Source organism: Pteronotus mesoamericanus, unplaced genomic scaffold, assembly GCF_021234165.1.
Source record: "Pteronotus mesoamericanus isolate MK-2021 breed Mesoamerican mustached bat unplaced genomic scaffold, CSHL_Meso_final contig_33, whole genome shotgun sequence".
Taxonomy (NCBI): Eukaryota; Metazoa; Chordata; class Mammalia; order Chiroptera; family Mormoopidae; genus Pteronotus; species Pteronotus mesoamericanus.
Window position 1 is genome coordinate 1,258,657 of NW_026555135.1, and position 17,950 is coordinate 1,276,606.

Consider the following 17,950-nt stretch of genomic DNA (forward strand, 5'->3'; position numbering starts at 1 on the left):
CACTGTGCAGTCTCCCAGAAGGAATATGATTCTAAGTTTAAGTCATAGCCAGGATTGAAAACTGTCCTGGAGCAGGTATATGAGTGAACATTGGAAGGTAAGCTACTCTAGTATTCTACAGGGCTCCCGAGAAAAACCGGTGTGCGGCAGCCCTTGAACATGGCTGGAACATGAACAGCAGCCAACCCCAGTCCACAGTGGGCACCCAGGACAGGACCTTCATCAGAAACTTTCCAGAGAAGGTGGCCATCATCCCATCTGTCCATACTTCACCAAAGCACCCACCCTACCCTTCCTGCAACTGGAGTTCCTAGCCTTGTTCATAGCCTACTTCCTTTCCTGCTCTTGTCACTCTCCTCTGCTCACACTGGCACAGAGACCAGCTGCTCCCTACCTGTGCCCCATGGAGCCTAGCTGGGGATGCTGCTGCAGACAATACCGTCTGTGGACCCCATTCCTATTCACCTCTCTTCTACCCTAACCACCTTTCCCCTGTTCCTCCATCCCACACACACATATTACGGGCCTCTGCTCCTGCCTGAGCTCATCCCCCCAACGTGGCCAGTCAGGTATGGGAGTGTGCCTGTCTCCTCCACTAGTCAGCTCTCAAAGCAGACAATCATAGCCCACGGGAGTGAGGCTTCAAGATCAGAAGAAGGTAGGGCTCTCCCTAGGACAGAAAGTGAGTCTGTAGCAGAACTAGATCTTGGATTCCATCCAACATCACTCAACAAGCCCCTTATTCTGGGCTCAGTCATGAGCAGAAGTTCCCAATCTCAACACATGGACCAAAGGTCACAGCAGTGAGTAAAGGGCAGGTAGGGCCATGAGAGTTATAGGGACCCCAATTCTACCAGGTGGTAGCAGGGGTTTAAGGCCAAGGGTAAGTCCTTGAGAGGCAGACAGTCTCGCAGGGAATTTTCTGGTCTGCGGGCACCCCTGCTGGGGAGTGTTGCAACTTGGAGTGGGAATGAAAGAACGACCAGTCCCAGGAGGTAACGGTCACATGGTTTTGACATCAGGAGGCAGGACACCAAGGTTCTAGTCCTATCTTTGCGAGGCACCTGCTGAGTGTGACCTTTGGCACATCACAAATTCTATCCTGTCTTGCTCATGGGCAGTGTGCAGGATCAATGAAATAACAGGTACATCACCTAGAAAGGGCTGGGGAGCTGTGTGAGCAAGTAACTGCCCATATATCAGAGAAGGCTGAGTGACTGACCGCCTAAGTGGGAGGCCGATGAAGGCCTTTCCACTGGGAGCTGCACTGTGATTACAACTCTGTGGAACTAGGACTGATGGGTAAAACAGTCAGATTTGGGTAGAAAGGTGACATCACAGGGATTTGGGGTCAGACCATGCTAAGTCAGATGTCCTGTTCCTCCTCTGCCTAGCTTTGGGTTCTTGACTGAGTCCTGACACATCTTTTCAACTGAGTTCCCTTTTCCATAAAAGGAAAACAATATTTTTTTTTTTTTTTTTTTTGCAGGGTTGTGGTGGGAATTAAATGGGAATGTTTATATAAAATGCCTGCAACCGTGCTGGCCCACACATGTGAGTTTCCTTTGTGCATGCATATGTTTTTCTTCAGTTTCTCTTCATTTTGTTCTGGTTTTGTTTGTAAATTAAAAAAATAAAACACAAAGAGAGGAATTCCCATGGGAGGAGATTGAGCCCAACTACAGTCCTGGGTTTTGTCCCTGACTCACTGTGAGGCCCCGGGAAGTCCCAGCCCTCCATCAGCGTTGGTTCCTCATCTGTGACACCAGGGAGTTTCTCCAAAGCCCAGCCTGGAAGGTGGGGAGGGGGACACTACCCTTCTGTGAGCCCTTCTATTGACAGGACCCTCCAGACTGAACTGAGGGATAGGGGTCATTCGGGGACCAGGGGCGGGAGATGGAGTTGTGGAGGAGGGGCAGCGGGACGGGGAGGTGGCAGCTCTGTAACCATTATGCTCAGGCCTGTGAAGGGAGGAGGCCCGCTCAGCTAAGGAAGCCTGCTGCCTAGTTTCCCACAGCCTGCCCAGTTAATGCCAAAACAAAACACACTTGCCCGCTCCCTGCCGTGGGAGGGCAATGGGCCAAAATGAGCGTCCTGAAGGGCTGGCAGATGCCCTGGCATCCTGCCTCTTCTCCCTGGGCACCCACCCTTCGCCCGTCTGTGGCACATCCACACACGCATGTCCCGTAGCCTGGGCGGGCTCGGCACCACCCGCAGCCAAAGCTGGCCCGCAGTGTGTGGGGAGGAGCTCCCCTGGGACCTGCACTCCCCGTCTCGTTTTCAGCCCTCCCAAATGGACACCTCCAACACCAAACTCTGCTTGTCTTCTCAGCTCAGCCTCGACCCCAGATGTGGTCTGATTCTCACTACACTTTTGTGGGCAGAGCACGTGGCATCAGAATGCTGGGCGCTGCTGTCAGTCACTATGGGAGGGAATTCCCTGGCTCAGAAAAGCTCTTCCAGCAGAAAGGAGCAGGTGGTGAATCTCCCTGAAGAGACAGATGCCACCAACACTGTAGGCAGAGCCAATCCTGGGGTAAAAAGCAGCAAATCCACCACCCCCGCCTTCTCTCTGATGCTTGTCTACACTGGGCACAGTAATGGTAAGAGCTCGTACTCTATAATATTATAATAGTTACAATGTGTCAGCACTTCACATAAATAATTAATCTAATTCTTACAACAACTTTGTTGTAGGTACTATTAGCCCCATTTTACCCTAGGGTTATGCAGCCAATAAGTAACAAACTGAGATTTGTACCCAATTAATCAGGTTCCAGTATCTGTGCTGCTAACTGCTATGCAAATCTGCCACCAAAGATGGCATCCCCCATAAAACCCAGGTCCCCGCTTGGAATATGGCAAGATGCTTGCCCTAGCATTGTAGAATCCAAACATTTTTCAGACCTGCTTGAGCTGAAAACAACCTAGGGATGCTTGTTTAAAATACAGGACCCTCCTCTGAGGATTCAGTGAGTTTGGTGTGGAAAGGCAGGAAGTGCCTGCCATGTGGAAAATATCCCCAAAATATCTTTTAAGTGAAAGAATACCCTTGCCTCCACTGAGCCTCCACTCAACTCTAAAATAGGGTTAGTTCCCCAACCTGCCCCATGTCCAAGTGTGGCTGTGTATTGAGTGGGTGTGTGTCTTCGCCAGCGTTGCTTGGGTGTGAGTTGTTTACCAGTGCACCGGGCTGGCTTCTAATAATAGCTGAAATAATAATAGTTAACATTTCTTGCATGCTGATGGATGACCAGGCACAGTTCTGAGGGATTTCATTGTGTTAACCATTTGATTCTCACAACACCCAATTATCCAGGCTTTAAGGATGTGGAAACTGAGGCTCAGAGCAGTGAAGTCACTTATCCGTGATCACATAGTTAGTAAGAAGGAGGATTGGAACCCTTCTTAATAGGTGGTTCTATTCCAGTGTCCAAAGGTTAGCCACTCTGTAATAGTTGCTGGATTCACCCAGCCCCTCCTCTTGGGAATGGGGCTGCCACGTTTTAATTGAGCAAATGGTTATTGCAGCACTGGAAGTGGGCCTTGATCTCTGGAAGGTAGACACTCCCAGAAGAGGAACAGAGAGCAAACACCACAGGCTGGGTGGGCCTGAGCCATGTTTGAGAACAGTCTGAGTGGTAAATCCTGGAAAAAGGAGCCTACAAAGGCAGCCTGTGCCCTGGGTGTTTCATTTAGATGTTTGCTCTAAAATTTAAAAGTGCTCCTCCTTTATGGTATTGCTCATGCTCTGTGATAGACATGTGTATTGCCTTTTTCACCCACCCTAACAATGTTCCTCATCCCCATAGATCTCTGGGAGAATATCTTGTTCGTCATTTTGTCCCTAGCACCTAGGATGAGGCATGCTGGATGGATGGATTTGAAAACCTGAAGACTCAGAGGTTTAGCAGCTGTGACAGCCAGGTCACAGAACAGAAGGCCCGGGACAGCACCTTAAGGGAGGGCATGCCTAAGGGCTGCACAGGCCTGAGTCTGTTCGCATTCAGCCCTCTGTCCTCACACCCGGCCCTGGGCCTGTGACCTCACTGCTGCTCCTCCCCGGGGGAGGCTTGTGAATTCACGGACCATAAAGGGGATGATGGGCAGGTCTGAAGGACAAGGCACCTTGGCTGGGTTGCACTAACACCAATGCACACCGGGCACTCAGCTTAGGATCCTGGTTAAGAGCTTGGGTCAAATTCAAAAGTGAGACTGACCAGTTTGAATTTTGGCCCTCTGCTTTCTAGTTTGTTGGCCATAAATTCACAATTTAGATATTGAATACCTCTCCAATGTCACCTCACGTTGGCCCTGTGACCCTGGACCCAGCTCTCACTCTGTGGGGCTTCAGTTACTGTGTGTTTGGGATGGTTCCCCTTGAGGCTCACGTCACTCTGCCATTCTCTAGTTCTGTAACTGTCAAGACTAGACAGTGCTTTCTAGAGGGTAGCAAAAAAATATGCACAGGTAAAACTTTGTCTTTTTTCTCTAGAGCAGCCAGGAAAACCTTCTCCAACCCAGCGCTGATTACAAAAAAATGACTAGGTCGAGGCCATAGGCATCACCGAGAGTCCATCTGGGTGACAGTTTTTCGGGCATATCTGAGATGGTTAGCCTATTTGCCTGCCTACCCTGACTCTCAGCCCTGCCCCCTGCCCCAGGAGGCTGGCCCCTGTGGGCTGCATCAGCAAGGCCCCCTTGCTAACTGGTTTCCACTTGGGTTTGGACAATGAGAAACAACAGGAGACTGAGGCTGAGAGAAGAGGTTGGGCTATTTCTCCTTCTGCTCCCTGCCTACTTGCTGCCTTCCCCAATCCCTCTTTGAGCCCATTCCTGCCTGGCAGCCCTACTTCTCACTGGGCTCCAGTAACATGAATCCTGCCCTTTTTTCAGCTTCAGTCTCTGGGTGCTGGGTGGGTGCCTCACCATCCTTTTGTTTGTTCCCTTAACCTACCCACAGCTTGGAATAGCAGCCCCATGATTAAGTCTCCTCACTTGAACTGTTTAAGAAGAATTTCTTCCTTCCAGCCTCCCAACTAAAATAGGACCCTCAACCTGGATCTTGCCTGTTTGGCTCAGTCAGGTCAAGACTTTTCCCAGAACAAAGAACCAACCAGCGTGGTCCATGAACATCCTTCCCATGCCCCTGCTCTTGGGCAGAGATGCACGATGTGGCTTCTTTGGGGACCCCAAGGTCTGATTATGACTTACTGTCACTCCTAAAGAAGTCTTGTTGGGCGGAGTCAGATGAGAGAAGGGCACCTACAGCGAGGTAACAGTGACTAGTGTGGTGAACCAAGACCACAGAACAAGACATGCCTCAGGGCAGAGCATGGCCGTGGGTACTCAGGCAGGATAGGGGCGGGGCCAGGGAAAGCCAGGAATAGCCACTGCTCAGGGCACGCTCCCTGGAGGGTCAGACAGCGCCTGATCAGGAACCATGGGTGCTGGATAGGTAGAAAGGAAAGGGGAGAAAAGCTTATCTCACGAGAGAGTTCAGCAAAGGGTTGGTAGAAAGAAGTGGGATCCCAGGGGACATCAGCCAAGGGCAGGGACTTAGTGGGGCACACAGTGGTCAGTAGTCCACTGCCCCTTGGCCTCCCTCAGGACACGACCCCTCGCCATGCCCTAACCTGGAGCAGGAGGGCTTCTGCCTGAGGGCTGCCAGTCACCCCAGCCTTTCACTTCCCTTGCTAAGCGCACCTGCCCACACCACAGCCAGAGCAGGGTCTAGGTTTCAATTTTCATTTCCTCTGCACCTTTGTAGGCTCCGAGAGTTTCAATTTCTTGACAGGGGTTGAGCTTGACACTGACCTAGGTACCCTCAATCCTCCGTCACTGCCACCTTGCCGTCATTTCTGCCTCTCCCCCAACTGGCCCTCTCCTCGCTTCTGCCCTGCTGGTGGCTAGAGCAAGCCTTCTAATATGCTATTTTGACCATGCACAAGACCCTTCTGCTCAAGACCCTTCTATGGCTCCTCCTGCCCTACAAATGAAGTCCAGGCTTCTTAAAGTGACATTCTAGGCCCTTCCCTGCATGACTCCTGCTGGCCTACCCGACTTCATCTCTCAGCTTCATGATTTTAGGTACCGTTTGTTCCAAACATAGCATATATATTCACTTTTCCAGAACTTATGTTCTTTTAGCAACTTCACACTTCTGAATATGCTGTTCCCTCTGCCTTCAGCCTTTCCCTGTTTTCTCTGCCTGATAACCTCACATTCATCTTTCAAATGCCAGCTCAGAACTCCTGCCTCTGTAAAGCCTTCCTCCTTCCTCCAGGTAGGAATTACTCCACCTGCCCCTGAGTCTCCACAGCCTTGTTCAGATCTTGATGACAGCACTAAGCTGAGTAGACTTCCATTTAGTTCTTTTTCTGAACTCCCCTTCGTTTCAAGTCTCTGGTCCAGCTGGACTGCTTTTTGGCTCTGTGACCATGGGCGGGCCACTTAACCTTCTCCCCAGCTCTCCCTGAACCCCCAGGCTGGACTAGGTGCTCTGTGTGGAGAATTTTCAGCGCTGAGACATACACTGATAATCATGCTTATCCCATAATTTTGTATTTGTCTCCCACCAGCTAGTGAGTCCCTTGTCAGCAAGATAACAGGCCAGGCTCCTTGCTACCAGATTGCCTCTCTATCCCCAGGGACCACCATTCCAGAAATCCTTATGGCACAGGTAAATTTAACCCAAACTCCGTTTTTGCAAGTGGGGAAACTGGGCCCAAAGAGGCACAGAGATTTGTGCAAGGTCATAAACCAGCTTCAAGGGATTTTCCTCTGTCCTTCCCCAAGTCCTTGTGCCAGCCTACTCTCCAGGGACCTCCCCTAACCAGGGCCATGGCTCTGAAGCAGAGGGCAGGCCTGCCCAGGCCTCACCTGTTGCTGTCCCATGGGCTTTCAGGGTGGAAGCGGCCAGGCGCCCAGTTTTACTTCCCTCCTGGTGGCAGAGTGCTGAGAGCAACTGTCAGACCTCAGGCACTTCCGTTCCACTCAAAGCCTGGCTTCCTTTTCACCCCTTCTGTAGGCAGCAAGCACAGCGAGGCCCACAACCTCTGTGCCCGATCCGGAGGAGTTTTGTTTCTCCTTGAGGGACCAGCCCAGACATCCCTGGACAGTCTTCACCCTTGGGGGTTTGTGGCAGGAAAGTCTGATTACCCAAAACCCTGGGAGAGAAGTCTTGATCTTAACAAGACCTCATTTGACCTATATAGTTGGGGAGTGAAAGGACACACCTGAGGAAACTTCTGCAGAATCATAAACCCTCAGAGTCCTTGATGCAACCTGTTCACTTTACAGCTAGGGAGGCTGAGGTCAAAACAGGATTTTCCCAGAGCAGAAATGCAGTGAAGTACTCAGGGTCATTGATTTGTAGGGGCCCTGATCCTGAGCTAAATGGTCTCAATCTGTGTTGCTCTGAAGTGCATTTGCCTGTGTAATATGGTTTTGTTTTTCCATCTCCCTTCTGCTTGCCCATCAGGTGCTTCACTCTGCTGCCCTGGTGGGTGCCTCCCTGCCTGCCTGTCTGCGACAGCAACTCTCACCCCCAACCTGGCTGCCAATTAACCTTTAAAACTGTTTACAACCAGATCAGCAAGGGTATAAAACTGATGTGTAAAATATGAGTAAATGGGCTCAGAACAAGGGCTTGAGGAACAACTTTAGGATATCCAGGGACCATTTACACCTAAAGTCTGGTTTCTGCAGCCCGCCCTCAACAGAGAAAAAAATTGCAGGCACTCTCTAGTAATCATCAGCTCACACTTAACCCGCACATGCTTGGAGGGTGCCTCTGGAAAGAGGAGGACAATAGCTTGCCCCTCTGCTTCTCTCACTTCGGTAACTTAATATCACCCCCAAGGCTGAGAGGGGCATTAAAGATCAGGCAGTTCACAATCTCATTTACAATTGCTTCAAAAAATAAAATAAAATAAATAATATAACATAAAATAAAATAAAATAAAATAAAATAAAATAAAATAAAATAAAATAAAATAAAATACCTAGGACTAAATTTAACTAAGGAGGTAAAAGGCCTGTACTAAGAAAGTTAGAAGACACTGGGGAAAGAAATTGAAGAAGATACAAATAAATAGATGCCTGTACGCTGCTCATGGATAGGAAGAATTAATATCATTCAAATGTCCATACTACGCAAAGCAATCTATAGGTTCAGTGCAATTCCTATCAAAATACCAATAGTATTTTTCACAGAACTACAAAAAATATTCCAAAAATGTATATGGAGCCACAAAGAAACCCTGAATAGCCACAGCAATACTGAGAAAGAAGAACAAAGTTGGAGGTATCACACTACATGATATCAAACTATACTCCAAGTCTATAGTAATCAAAATAGCATGGTACTGGTATAAAAACAGACACATAGATCAATGGAACAGAATAGAGAGTCCAGAAATAAGCCCACATCTTTATGGTCAATTAATAATATATGACAATGGAGGCAAGAACCTACAATGGGGTAAAGACAATCTATTCAATAATGTTCTTGGGAAAGTTGGATAGACACATGCAAAAAAAAATGAAACTAGACCACTTCCTTATACCATATGCAAGATAACTCAGAATGGATTAAAGACATAAACATAAGACTTGAAACCATAAAACTCCTAGAAGTAAACATAGGCATTAAAATCTCTGACATTTCTCTTAGCAATATTTTTTTCTGCTATATCTCCTCAAGCAAAGGAAACTAAAGAAAAATAAACAAGTGGGAATCCATCAAACTAAAAAGATTTTTCACAGCAAAGGGAACCATCAACAAAACAAAAAGACAGCCTACTGAATGGAAGAAGACATTTGTCAATGATACATCTTATAACATATTAATATCCCAAATTTTTAAAGAACTCACACAACTCAACACCCAAAAAACAAACAACTCAATTAAAAAATGGTCAGAGGACCTGAATAGACTTCTCCAAAGAGGATATACAGATGGCCAACAGACATATGAAAAGATGCTTAATGTCACTAATCAGTAGAAAATGCAGATTAAAACCACAATGAGATATAACCTCACGCATGTCAGAATGGCTTACATCAATAAATCCACAAACAAATATTGGTGAGGATGTGGAGAAAAAGGAACCATCATACACTATTGGTGGGAATGCAGATTGGTGTGGCTGCTATGGAAAAGTGTGGGGGGTCCCCCCAAAATTAAAAATAGAACTGCCTAATGAACCAGCAATTCCACTTTGATGTAGAAGAAACCCCAAATCCTAATTCAAAAAATAAATATGTACCCCTATGTTCATTACAGCACTATTTACAATAGCGAAGATATGGAAGTAACTCAAGTGCCCATAAATAGATGAGTAAATTAAAAAAATGGTGGTCTAGACCTGGCTGGTTCAGTTGGTTGGAATGTCATCCCGTACACCAACATCTTGTGGGTTTGATTGCTGGTCGGGGCACATACCCAGATGGTGGGTTTGATTCCCAGTCAGGGCTCATATGGGCGGCCACTGAATAATATTTCTCTTTCACATTGATGTTTCTCTCTCTCTCTCTCTCCATCCTCTATCCTCTATCTCTATCCTCCCCCCTCCATCCTCTATCTCTAAAATCAATGGAAAAAATATCCTCAGAAGAGGATTTAAAAAAAAGTGGTGGTACATATATACAATGGAATATTACTCAGCCATAAAAAAGAATGAAATCTTACCATTTGCAACAACATGGATGGACCTAGAGGATATTATGCTAAGTGAAATAAGTCAGACAGAAAAATACAAATACCATATGATTTCACTTATATGTAGAATCTAAAGATCAAAATAAACAAAATAGAAACAGATTCATAGACAGAGATCAGGGTCATGGTTGCTAGCAGAGGGGGCTGGGTAAAAAAAGGTGAAGGGATTAAGAAGTACAAATTGGTAGTTACAAAACAGTCTCAGGAATGTAGAGTACAACACAGGGAATATAGTCAATATTGCAATAACTGTACGGTGCCAGGTGGGTACTTGATATCTTGGGGAGACCACTTTGTAAAGTATATGATTGTCTTACCAGTAGGTTATACATCTGAAACTAATGCAAAATAACATTGAATATAAGCTGTAATTGAAAAATAAAATTAAAAAAAGATGAGGCAGTTCAACCCCAAGTCAGATTCAGAAATCATTTTTTCTGTCTAGTTTTTCTCTCCAACCTTCTTATTGGACTCATGCAAATCCAGTGCTTGACCTATAAGATCCAGCAAAGTTTTGTCTTCAGGGAGCTCACTACCTGAGGGGGGAGACAGGCATGTAAAGAAATCCTTCAGTGGAGTGCATCGTGGGCCCAGAGGAGAGAGTGATCAGGATTCACAGAGAAGGAGATGCTTCCCGGGATCTTGAAAGATAAATTCATCAAACAGAGAAATGAGAGAAGGGCTCCAAGGAGCTCCCTATATTCCTACTGTCAGAGCCCACTGCTAAGCAGGCCTCTCCTAGGTCAGACACCCTAACTTGTGCACCACCCTTGCCTTTCCCCCAGGCTTCATTCAATCACTTTGTTGGTCAACAACCTTCCTATGCATTTCACCTGTGGAGCCTGCTCTGGGCCCTGGGGACTCCTCGCTTTGTGGAACCCCTGCCCTGATGTATAGATGAATATAGATGCATCTAGATGCATAGAGAGACAACGACCATGCATTGTTGACATGGTGTGGAGGAGGAATGGACACAAGAGGAGAGGCAGCAAAGATACCAGAGCCATTCCGGGAGATCGGGGAAGACTTTCTGCAGGAGGATCTTTGTTAACTGAAACCTGAGAGACGGAATCTCCTTTGCTCCCCCTTACATTCCTCTGAGGTGGTCTCATTATCTCCATTGTAGAGATGATAAAACTGAGGCCCAGAGAAGGTCAATGGCTCACCCAAGATCACTTGGTTAGTAAGGGAAGGTGGGGTGGGGGTGTTCACTCATGGGCACCCAGCAGTAGAGTCAGAGGGTGGCACCACTGGAAGAGCTGGGCCTAAGATGCTAGGGCCAGAGGCGGGATGTGAGAGGCACAGGGAGAAGCAGAAGCTAAGAGTCTGGAGCTGGGCGGAGGCAGCAGGACAAGCCATCTCCCCAACACGCAGTGGAGCAGGCCAGGAGACGGGAATACCCTACCAGCTACCAGTTCATGGCTTCAGGACAGCAAAGCTGGCTCAGTCCTTGGACTCCATCTCACCCAGCCTCCATTAAACTGAGGCTCAGCCAGAGCAATCGATGAGGATAAACTGTATCACAGTGGCTGGCCCTGGACTAGAACCCAGAGGCTCTGTCCCCCAGCCCAGGGCTCCATGCACAGCCCAAGCTGCCACTACACTGTTTAATTCAATCTACATTTACTGACACATGCTCTGGATCGGATGCGCTTCCAAGCCCCTTGGGAATCCCCCCCCACCCCCGCCCGCCGGCTCCCCCATCACTGCTGTCAGGCACTTTCAGCTGGCATGGGGAAGTCAGATCTGGCTCACAGACAAGGAGTGCAGGCAGCGTGTGGGAAGTGGGGCAGCAGCAGGCCTGAGCAGAGTGCTGGGGAATTGGGTGGGGGAGGACCTCAGTGTGCCCTAGACAAGTCCTTGGACCTCAGTTCTTCCATCTGGTCCAAGAAGGGCCTGGAGTCAACAATCTCTATGGTCTCTCAGTTCAGGCAGTCAGGTCTCTTATCCGTGCTTGCCATGCAGGGGTTGGAAGGTGGGGCCTGGCCAAGCTTCCAGGAGGCTGGATGGGGGGAGGCAGAGGAAGTGGCTGGAGCTGCTTGAGCCACCCTCCCCTGGTTGCCAGTGTAGGGGCTGACCCATTACCAGCAGGGAAATCACAGACTCAGCGCTCAGACATCTGGGAGGTGTTGGGCAGCCAGAGTATTTTTAGAAGGCCGGAGGCAGACATGCCAGGAATCTTGGGCGTCGCTGAGCCAAAGAAGCTGTGAGGCCAGTGGAGGGTGAACCAAAAAAGGTGGCCCCAGCTCTGGTTCTTACTTCGCTAAGGTCAGCTGGTCTTCCTTTTCCCCAGAGGCCAATGCTCAGGACTCCTGTGGACAAGCTCTGGTTTCCCTGGCTTGCCACCGGATCTGCTTCCTTCTGGGTTGTCAGGTACAGGGCTGTTACAGAGCCTCAATGTGGGATGTGCCTTTGGTCTCCACTGATTCCCTCAGCCCGCTATTTGGGTACTTTCAGTGGTCCAGGTGAACTGCTGGGCCCAAGGGATATAGGCTAGGAAGGTAGTAACCTTGGGTGGGGAGGGGGAAGATATGGGAACATAGACAGAGATAAGTCCCTGAGATTTCTTTGGCAAAGGAGCACGTATGTGCCTGAGGCAACTCAGGAGGTAACCTGCTGGTGTCCCAGGACTGCTACAAGGATCAGATGGTTATCTGTGAATGAAAATGTAAGTTCCCAAAGGGAGTGAGCTGGGGTAGGGTGAGGGGCGCACACTGGGTTATAACTGAAGGGTGACTATCAGCCTTTTCTAGAGCCATGTCTTTTCTTTTTGCATTATTTCTGAAAGATGACGTCTCAGAATTGGAGTAAAGGGTAAGAAGATCTGTTCATCTCGGGACCTATCAACTACCAGAAAAATTGCCCAGTTTGCAGGGGCAGCTCTAACCCATGGGTGCTCCTGTGCCCGCCCCATTCCCACCCATCCCTCCAGATAGGCCACTCTGTCTTGTTACAGATGAAGACCCAGACCCAGAAAGGGGCCCAGGATCCCTCAGTGAGGCCTAAGGAAGGACTCTGGCCTCTGTCTGAAACTTAAAGATTTCCACATGGTCAAAGGCACAGGAGGCACACTCCCAGGCCTGCCCATCGCAGGGAGAGGACTAGGGCTGGGCAAAGGGCAGGAGTCCGTCCCTGCACTGCGCTCTGTCGCTACTGAGTAGACCTGCACCCCGCCCCTCCTCCCAAGGATTGTCTACCTTGCCAGCCTAGTGTTTCTCAGACAAGGCTCCTCAGTTTCCTGAAGTTTTCCAGCCTTAGTCATGAGTGTCCTCAAATTCTCTACCTGAATTTTTAAGTGTTGTACCTTCACTTTAATAATAACCTAAACAAATTAATATGAGAATATTCTGGCTTGGCTGGAATGCAAAACATCTTATAAAAGAGGCGGCTCAAAGTGCCAGTGCCTGTGTCTGGCTTTATCAGCAAACTGGTTCCAAAGAATCTTCTACAGTGACCATATTTAACTTCAATGCAGTGTCTCAAGCTGACTTGTCAATTTTGAAACTCACTGATTTAGCTAAAATGCTTATTTCCTTCCTGACAGATCCTAGGCAGAGAAATAGGGCTCTCAGTTGGGGTCAGAAAGCCTGGGTTCTAATTTTATCTCTGCTCCCAGCTCACTGAATAGCCTTAGACAACTCCCTTCCTGCATCTAGATCTGGGTCTAGGTTTCTCCATTTGTAAACCGGTTGGTTTGTGTTAGACTGTCCCCATGTCCCCATCTGACTCACACCATGGGATTCCAAACTGTGATGAGCTCCCCTCTCATTCCCCTGCCACCCACAGCCCACCCCATGCCATCCCTGCCCCATCTCCGAGGCCAGTGCTGCAGTGGGTTGGTGGGTAGAGACACAGGCAGTGAAGTGGGGCCTCCAGCAGTGTGGGAGGCAGGCAGAGATAAAGCCCAGGTGGGCTGGAGGTCATCAGAAAGCAAGCCACCGGCCCAAAAGGAACTCTTACAGCAGTCAGGCTGTCTGCTGAGACTCACCCTGGAAGATCCATATCCAGGGCTCCTTCTAGGCCAGGGAGCCTACCTAGCCCTCACCTGTGTAAGAATTCCCTGAGGTTTCCCCACTCCGACCACCTCTCCTCCCTCCAGGGACTTAGAGCCACCTTCTCCTATACCCTCCCCACCCCAGCTCACACTGGGGCCTCAGAGCACAGGGGCCCCCAGGCAGTGCCAGAGCTACGCCCCTCTGACCCCGGACCAGACTGCCATCCCCCAACTCCTACACCTTGTTGCCTGCTCAACTCCCATAGATGGCCTAGATTTCAAATTAGGAGCACCCTCTGCCAAGAAGCCCTCCCAGATCCCCCACCCCAGACAGGGTCAGGGCCTCATCCCACCCTGTGGTCTGTATTGATCTCTGCCTCCACACTGATCCACTGTAAATATTTTCTGCCCCTCCTCCCCACCCTCCAGACTCCCTGCTGCCTGTGCGAATTTAAACACTGTGGAGATGACATTCTAAGAGCTTTGTATTAAAAAAAAAAAAAAAAAATCTGAAATCAGCTCTGTGCTGCACACTGCTTTTCATCAGAATTGCTGTAGTGTCAACTTGCTGTTTGTCCTCTGGGGCTGGGAGTGGGGTTCTGTTAAATCTCTCTCGCTTTGCAGGGGGAAGGTTTGGAGCTCTGTCCCTTAGCCAGGGAATTTTAGGCCTGAAAGGGCAGCTGGAGTAGGAGGAAGTGTCTGTCCTGTAGGTCCCAATGACTGTGGGCCCCAAGCATACCTGTGCTTGACAGGTTTTGGACTGGATATACTAATCTGGTGCCCTACTCTCCTGACCCATCAATTTGTCTCGTTGTTTGTCATCCTGTACCTGAAGGGGTCTCCTGGGGATACCAACTAGAGAAGTGAGTGGAGGCGCAGTCAGCTGGGAGGAAGGGAACACCAAGGGAGGGAGTGTGGGTAGGGAAACGCTTGGGGGTGGGCGTGGCATCTCCACCCCGCCTAGGTGGAGCTGGCTGCCTCCTCACCCGGTGTGAGACCTTTGGAGTTTTCAGTGACTTGATCCCCACCCTGGCCCAGCAGAGGAGCCTTCCGAGCCCAGAGGTCAAAGATCGTCCCCTCCCAGCCCCCAGGTGATCTGTTCTCAGCACGTCAGCCCAGGGAGAGCACTCTGGGCTGTGAGTCAGGGGAGTGTGTGGCTTTGGGCAGGTCATGCCTCCCCTCTGGGCCTTAGTTTCCCCATCTGCACATGAAGAATTGGGCTCTGTAAAACCTAAGGGCCCTTCCAGTCAGGACAGGGGAAGAAGGGTTCTGGCTGGGCGCCCCCATCTCTCTCATTCCATCTAATCTCACAGCCACGGAGCAGGAAAGAAACATCACGGCCCCAGTGAGGCTGCTGGGAATGAGGGTGCAGGCTGCTTTTGTGCCTTCAGGAGTCATGCCTTTGGACAGGGAGGGCCGTTGACCTGAGGTGGGGCTACCAAATTTTTGCTCTAAGCGAAGAAGGGTGGCCAAGATATATTTTGCTTGGTAGTTAAAAAAAAACCCCAAAACATTTTAACCATTTTCAGGAGTATAATTCAATGGCATTAAGTACAGTCACACTGGTGTGCAGCCATCCCTATTATCCATTTCCAGAGCTTTGCCATAATCCCAAACAGAAACTCTGTACTTGAAACAAGAACTGTAACTCCTCATTCCCTCTCCTCCTAGGCTTTGGTACACTCCCCTCTTATTCTACTTTCTGTCTCCATGAATTTGCCTATTCCAGTACCTCATGTAAGTAGAATCATCCAATATCTGCCCTTTTTTGTCTGGCTTACTTCACTTAGCATAATGGTGTTAAGGCTCAGCTATGCTGTAGTATATGACAGAACTTCATTTCTTTTAAAAGCTTCACAGTATTCCATTATATGGAACAACCACAGTTTGTTTATCCATTCATCTGTTTATGGACATTTGGGTTGTTTTTACCTTTTGGCTGTTGTGAGTAATGCTGTTATAAACATGGGTATACAAGTATCTGTTTGAATCTCTGCTTTCAATTCTTTGGGTACATACCTAGAAGTGAAATTGCTGGATCATATGGTAATTCTACATTTGACTTTTTGAGAAACCACCAAACTGTTTTCATAGTGGCTGCACCGTTTTACAGTCCCACCAGCAATGCACACATGTTCCAATTTCTCCTGTAACAGCAGGAATTAAAACAGTGGGGAATTGTAACCCCTGCCTCCCACCATTCTTTTAACATTGTTTCTGTAAAGGCTGACCCTGACTGATTTGTAGCTTGTAGATAAACAGCATGTTTATATTCTCATATAGGATCCTGACTTCAAAAGATACAGACTCCAGGCATCCCAGCTCCGGTAGACTTGCTGACCTGCAACCACAGAGCCAAGATGCTGTAAAAACCAGGATGATGTGAAGCCAGGATGACTAAACCAGGGTGATGCACACTGGATTGTCACTTGCCTTGTGCTCATCTGTGTGTAGAGAACTTGTCAATCCCCACCTTTGATCTCTTTGATCTGTTCCCCTCTCCCTCCTTATAAAAATCTCTGCCTTCACTGAGGCGTGGAGATGGGCTTTGAGACATGAGTCCCTCATCTTCCCAGGAAATGGGCTTTGAAACAAGAGTCCCTCATCTTCTCAGGCAGATGGGCTTTGAGACAAGAGTCCCCCATCTTCCAGATGGCTGGCACCTGAAATAAACTACTTTCCTTTACATCTGCACCTGCCTCTCGAGTATTGGCTTTCGAAGCAGGCAGCAGCCGGACTTGCGTTTGGTTACACTCCTAGGGACACAGTCTGGAGACATTTATTCTTTCCTTTTTATTATTTTAGAATAATAGCCATCTTAATGAGAATGAAGTGGTATCTTACTGTGATTGGCCTGGAGTTTTAAATATATGTATATTTTAGCTGCAGTGTTCTTTTCTCCGAGGAAAACTTACCCAGAGGCTACCTGAAGTCTGGGTGAGAAGCTGGCACTGGTTGACTGGAAGAGGGGGGACTGGGGAGGGGAGTGGGGGGGGGCAGCTCATGTGTGAGGGTACTTTCTCTCGGTCCCTCCTACCCTGTCCTACCCCACCCAGCTGTCCCTGAGGTCTTTCTAAGGAAACTGGCAGTACAGTATAAAATGTCCCTGACTCATGGACACTGAATTCACTTCCCTTCTGGGGTAGTAACTGGAGAAGGCCAAGTGTAACAGTGGCAGGAAGCTTCTCATTTTTTTTGTCCTTAGGAGAGGACTTAGATGGCTACATTCGGGGAGGCCGTCTCTGTTTTGGCAGTCACTTGAGGCTATCAGACCGAAATAGGCCCTGGCAGAACCAAACAGGAGGCTTTGTGGCCTGACAAAAGCTGCCCCTCCCAAAAGCAATGGGATGCAGAGCTGGGAGGAAGGCAACATACTTGCAGGAGACAAAGGAGCTCCCAGGACACACGTGGAAGAAGGCCTAGACCCTTCCCATGTGAGAATCTAAATCATTTCACTGTCTCCTAAGACAGCCATTCGCAGTGAGCTCCGGTCAGTGGGAAAGGGTTCCTGCGTCCCCAAGGGGAGCTCAGTGGTGTGGGGGAAAGGGCCTTGAACTAACTGGTGACTGGGCTTGACTCTGCAGCCGGGGACCCAGAAGCCCCTTTGGACTTTCCTCTTGGAGAAAACTGCCTGAGCTGGGGAGCGTGAAGGGAAGCTGAGACGTTGGAGTCATGCCTTCGTGGCGGCTGGGGCTCTGAGCAGTGAGGAGGAAGAAGGCTGGTGCCCAGGAGTGACTTCGGTTGAAATGAGCTAGTTTCCAAGGATTTTGAGCACTCATATGAGGTGGGAGAAAAGGCCTCCAGGGGAGCAGTTTGGACTTCCTCTTGAGAGGATCTTGTGGGAGCTCAAACAATTTGTTGGCGGGGGTGGGGTGCAGGGGCGGGGACATGACCAAAATTTGTACTCTAAGCTGGCGGAGTGACCATACCAGTTCATGCAGATCTCAAGCTCCTGGCTTCTCTAGCTTCCAGAATTGGGGCATGGTAAGGGGGAGACAAGTGTAGAATCCCTTTCCGCACTCAGGCCAGTACAAGACAACCCTGAGGAATGGAAGGGAAAGTCTCTGGGCCTCTTCCCTCACTTTCGTTCCCCGTGCGTCCTTTTCGGGTGCCCTGCGAGAGCTCCTCGCTGCTGCTCATCTTCAGGATGACATCATGCCCCTTGCATAGGTCTGCAGCCCAGGATGGTGCTCAAGGCTCAGGTTATTCTCTGTTCACTCTCTTTATCAAAA

At 49.0% G+C, this 17,950-nt stretch overlaps 1 long non-coding RNA gene across 1 annotated transcript; it reads left to right on the forward strand.

The window, feature by feature from the left end:
- The first annotated feature begins 12,012 nt into the window (after positions 1-12,012).
- Positions 12,013-16,380, forward strand: LOC129072624 (uncharacterized). The gene is made up of 3 exons (XR_008529373.1): positions 12,013-12,392; positions 15,390-15,455; positions 16,002-16,380. It is a non-coding gene; the product is annotated as an uncharacterized LOC129072624 (long non-coding RNA).
- The last annotated feature ends 1,570 nt before the right edge of the window (positions 16,381-17,950 follow it).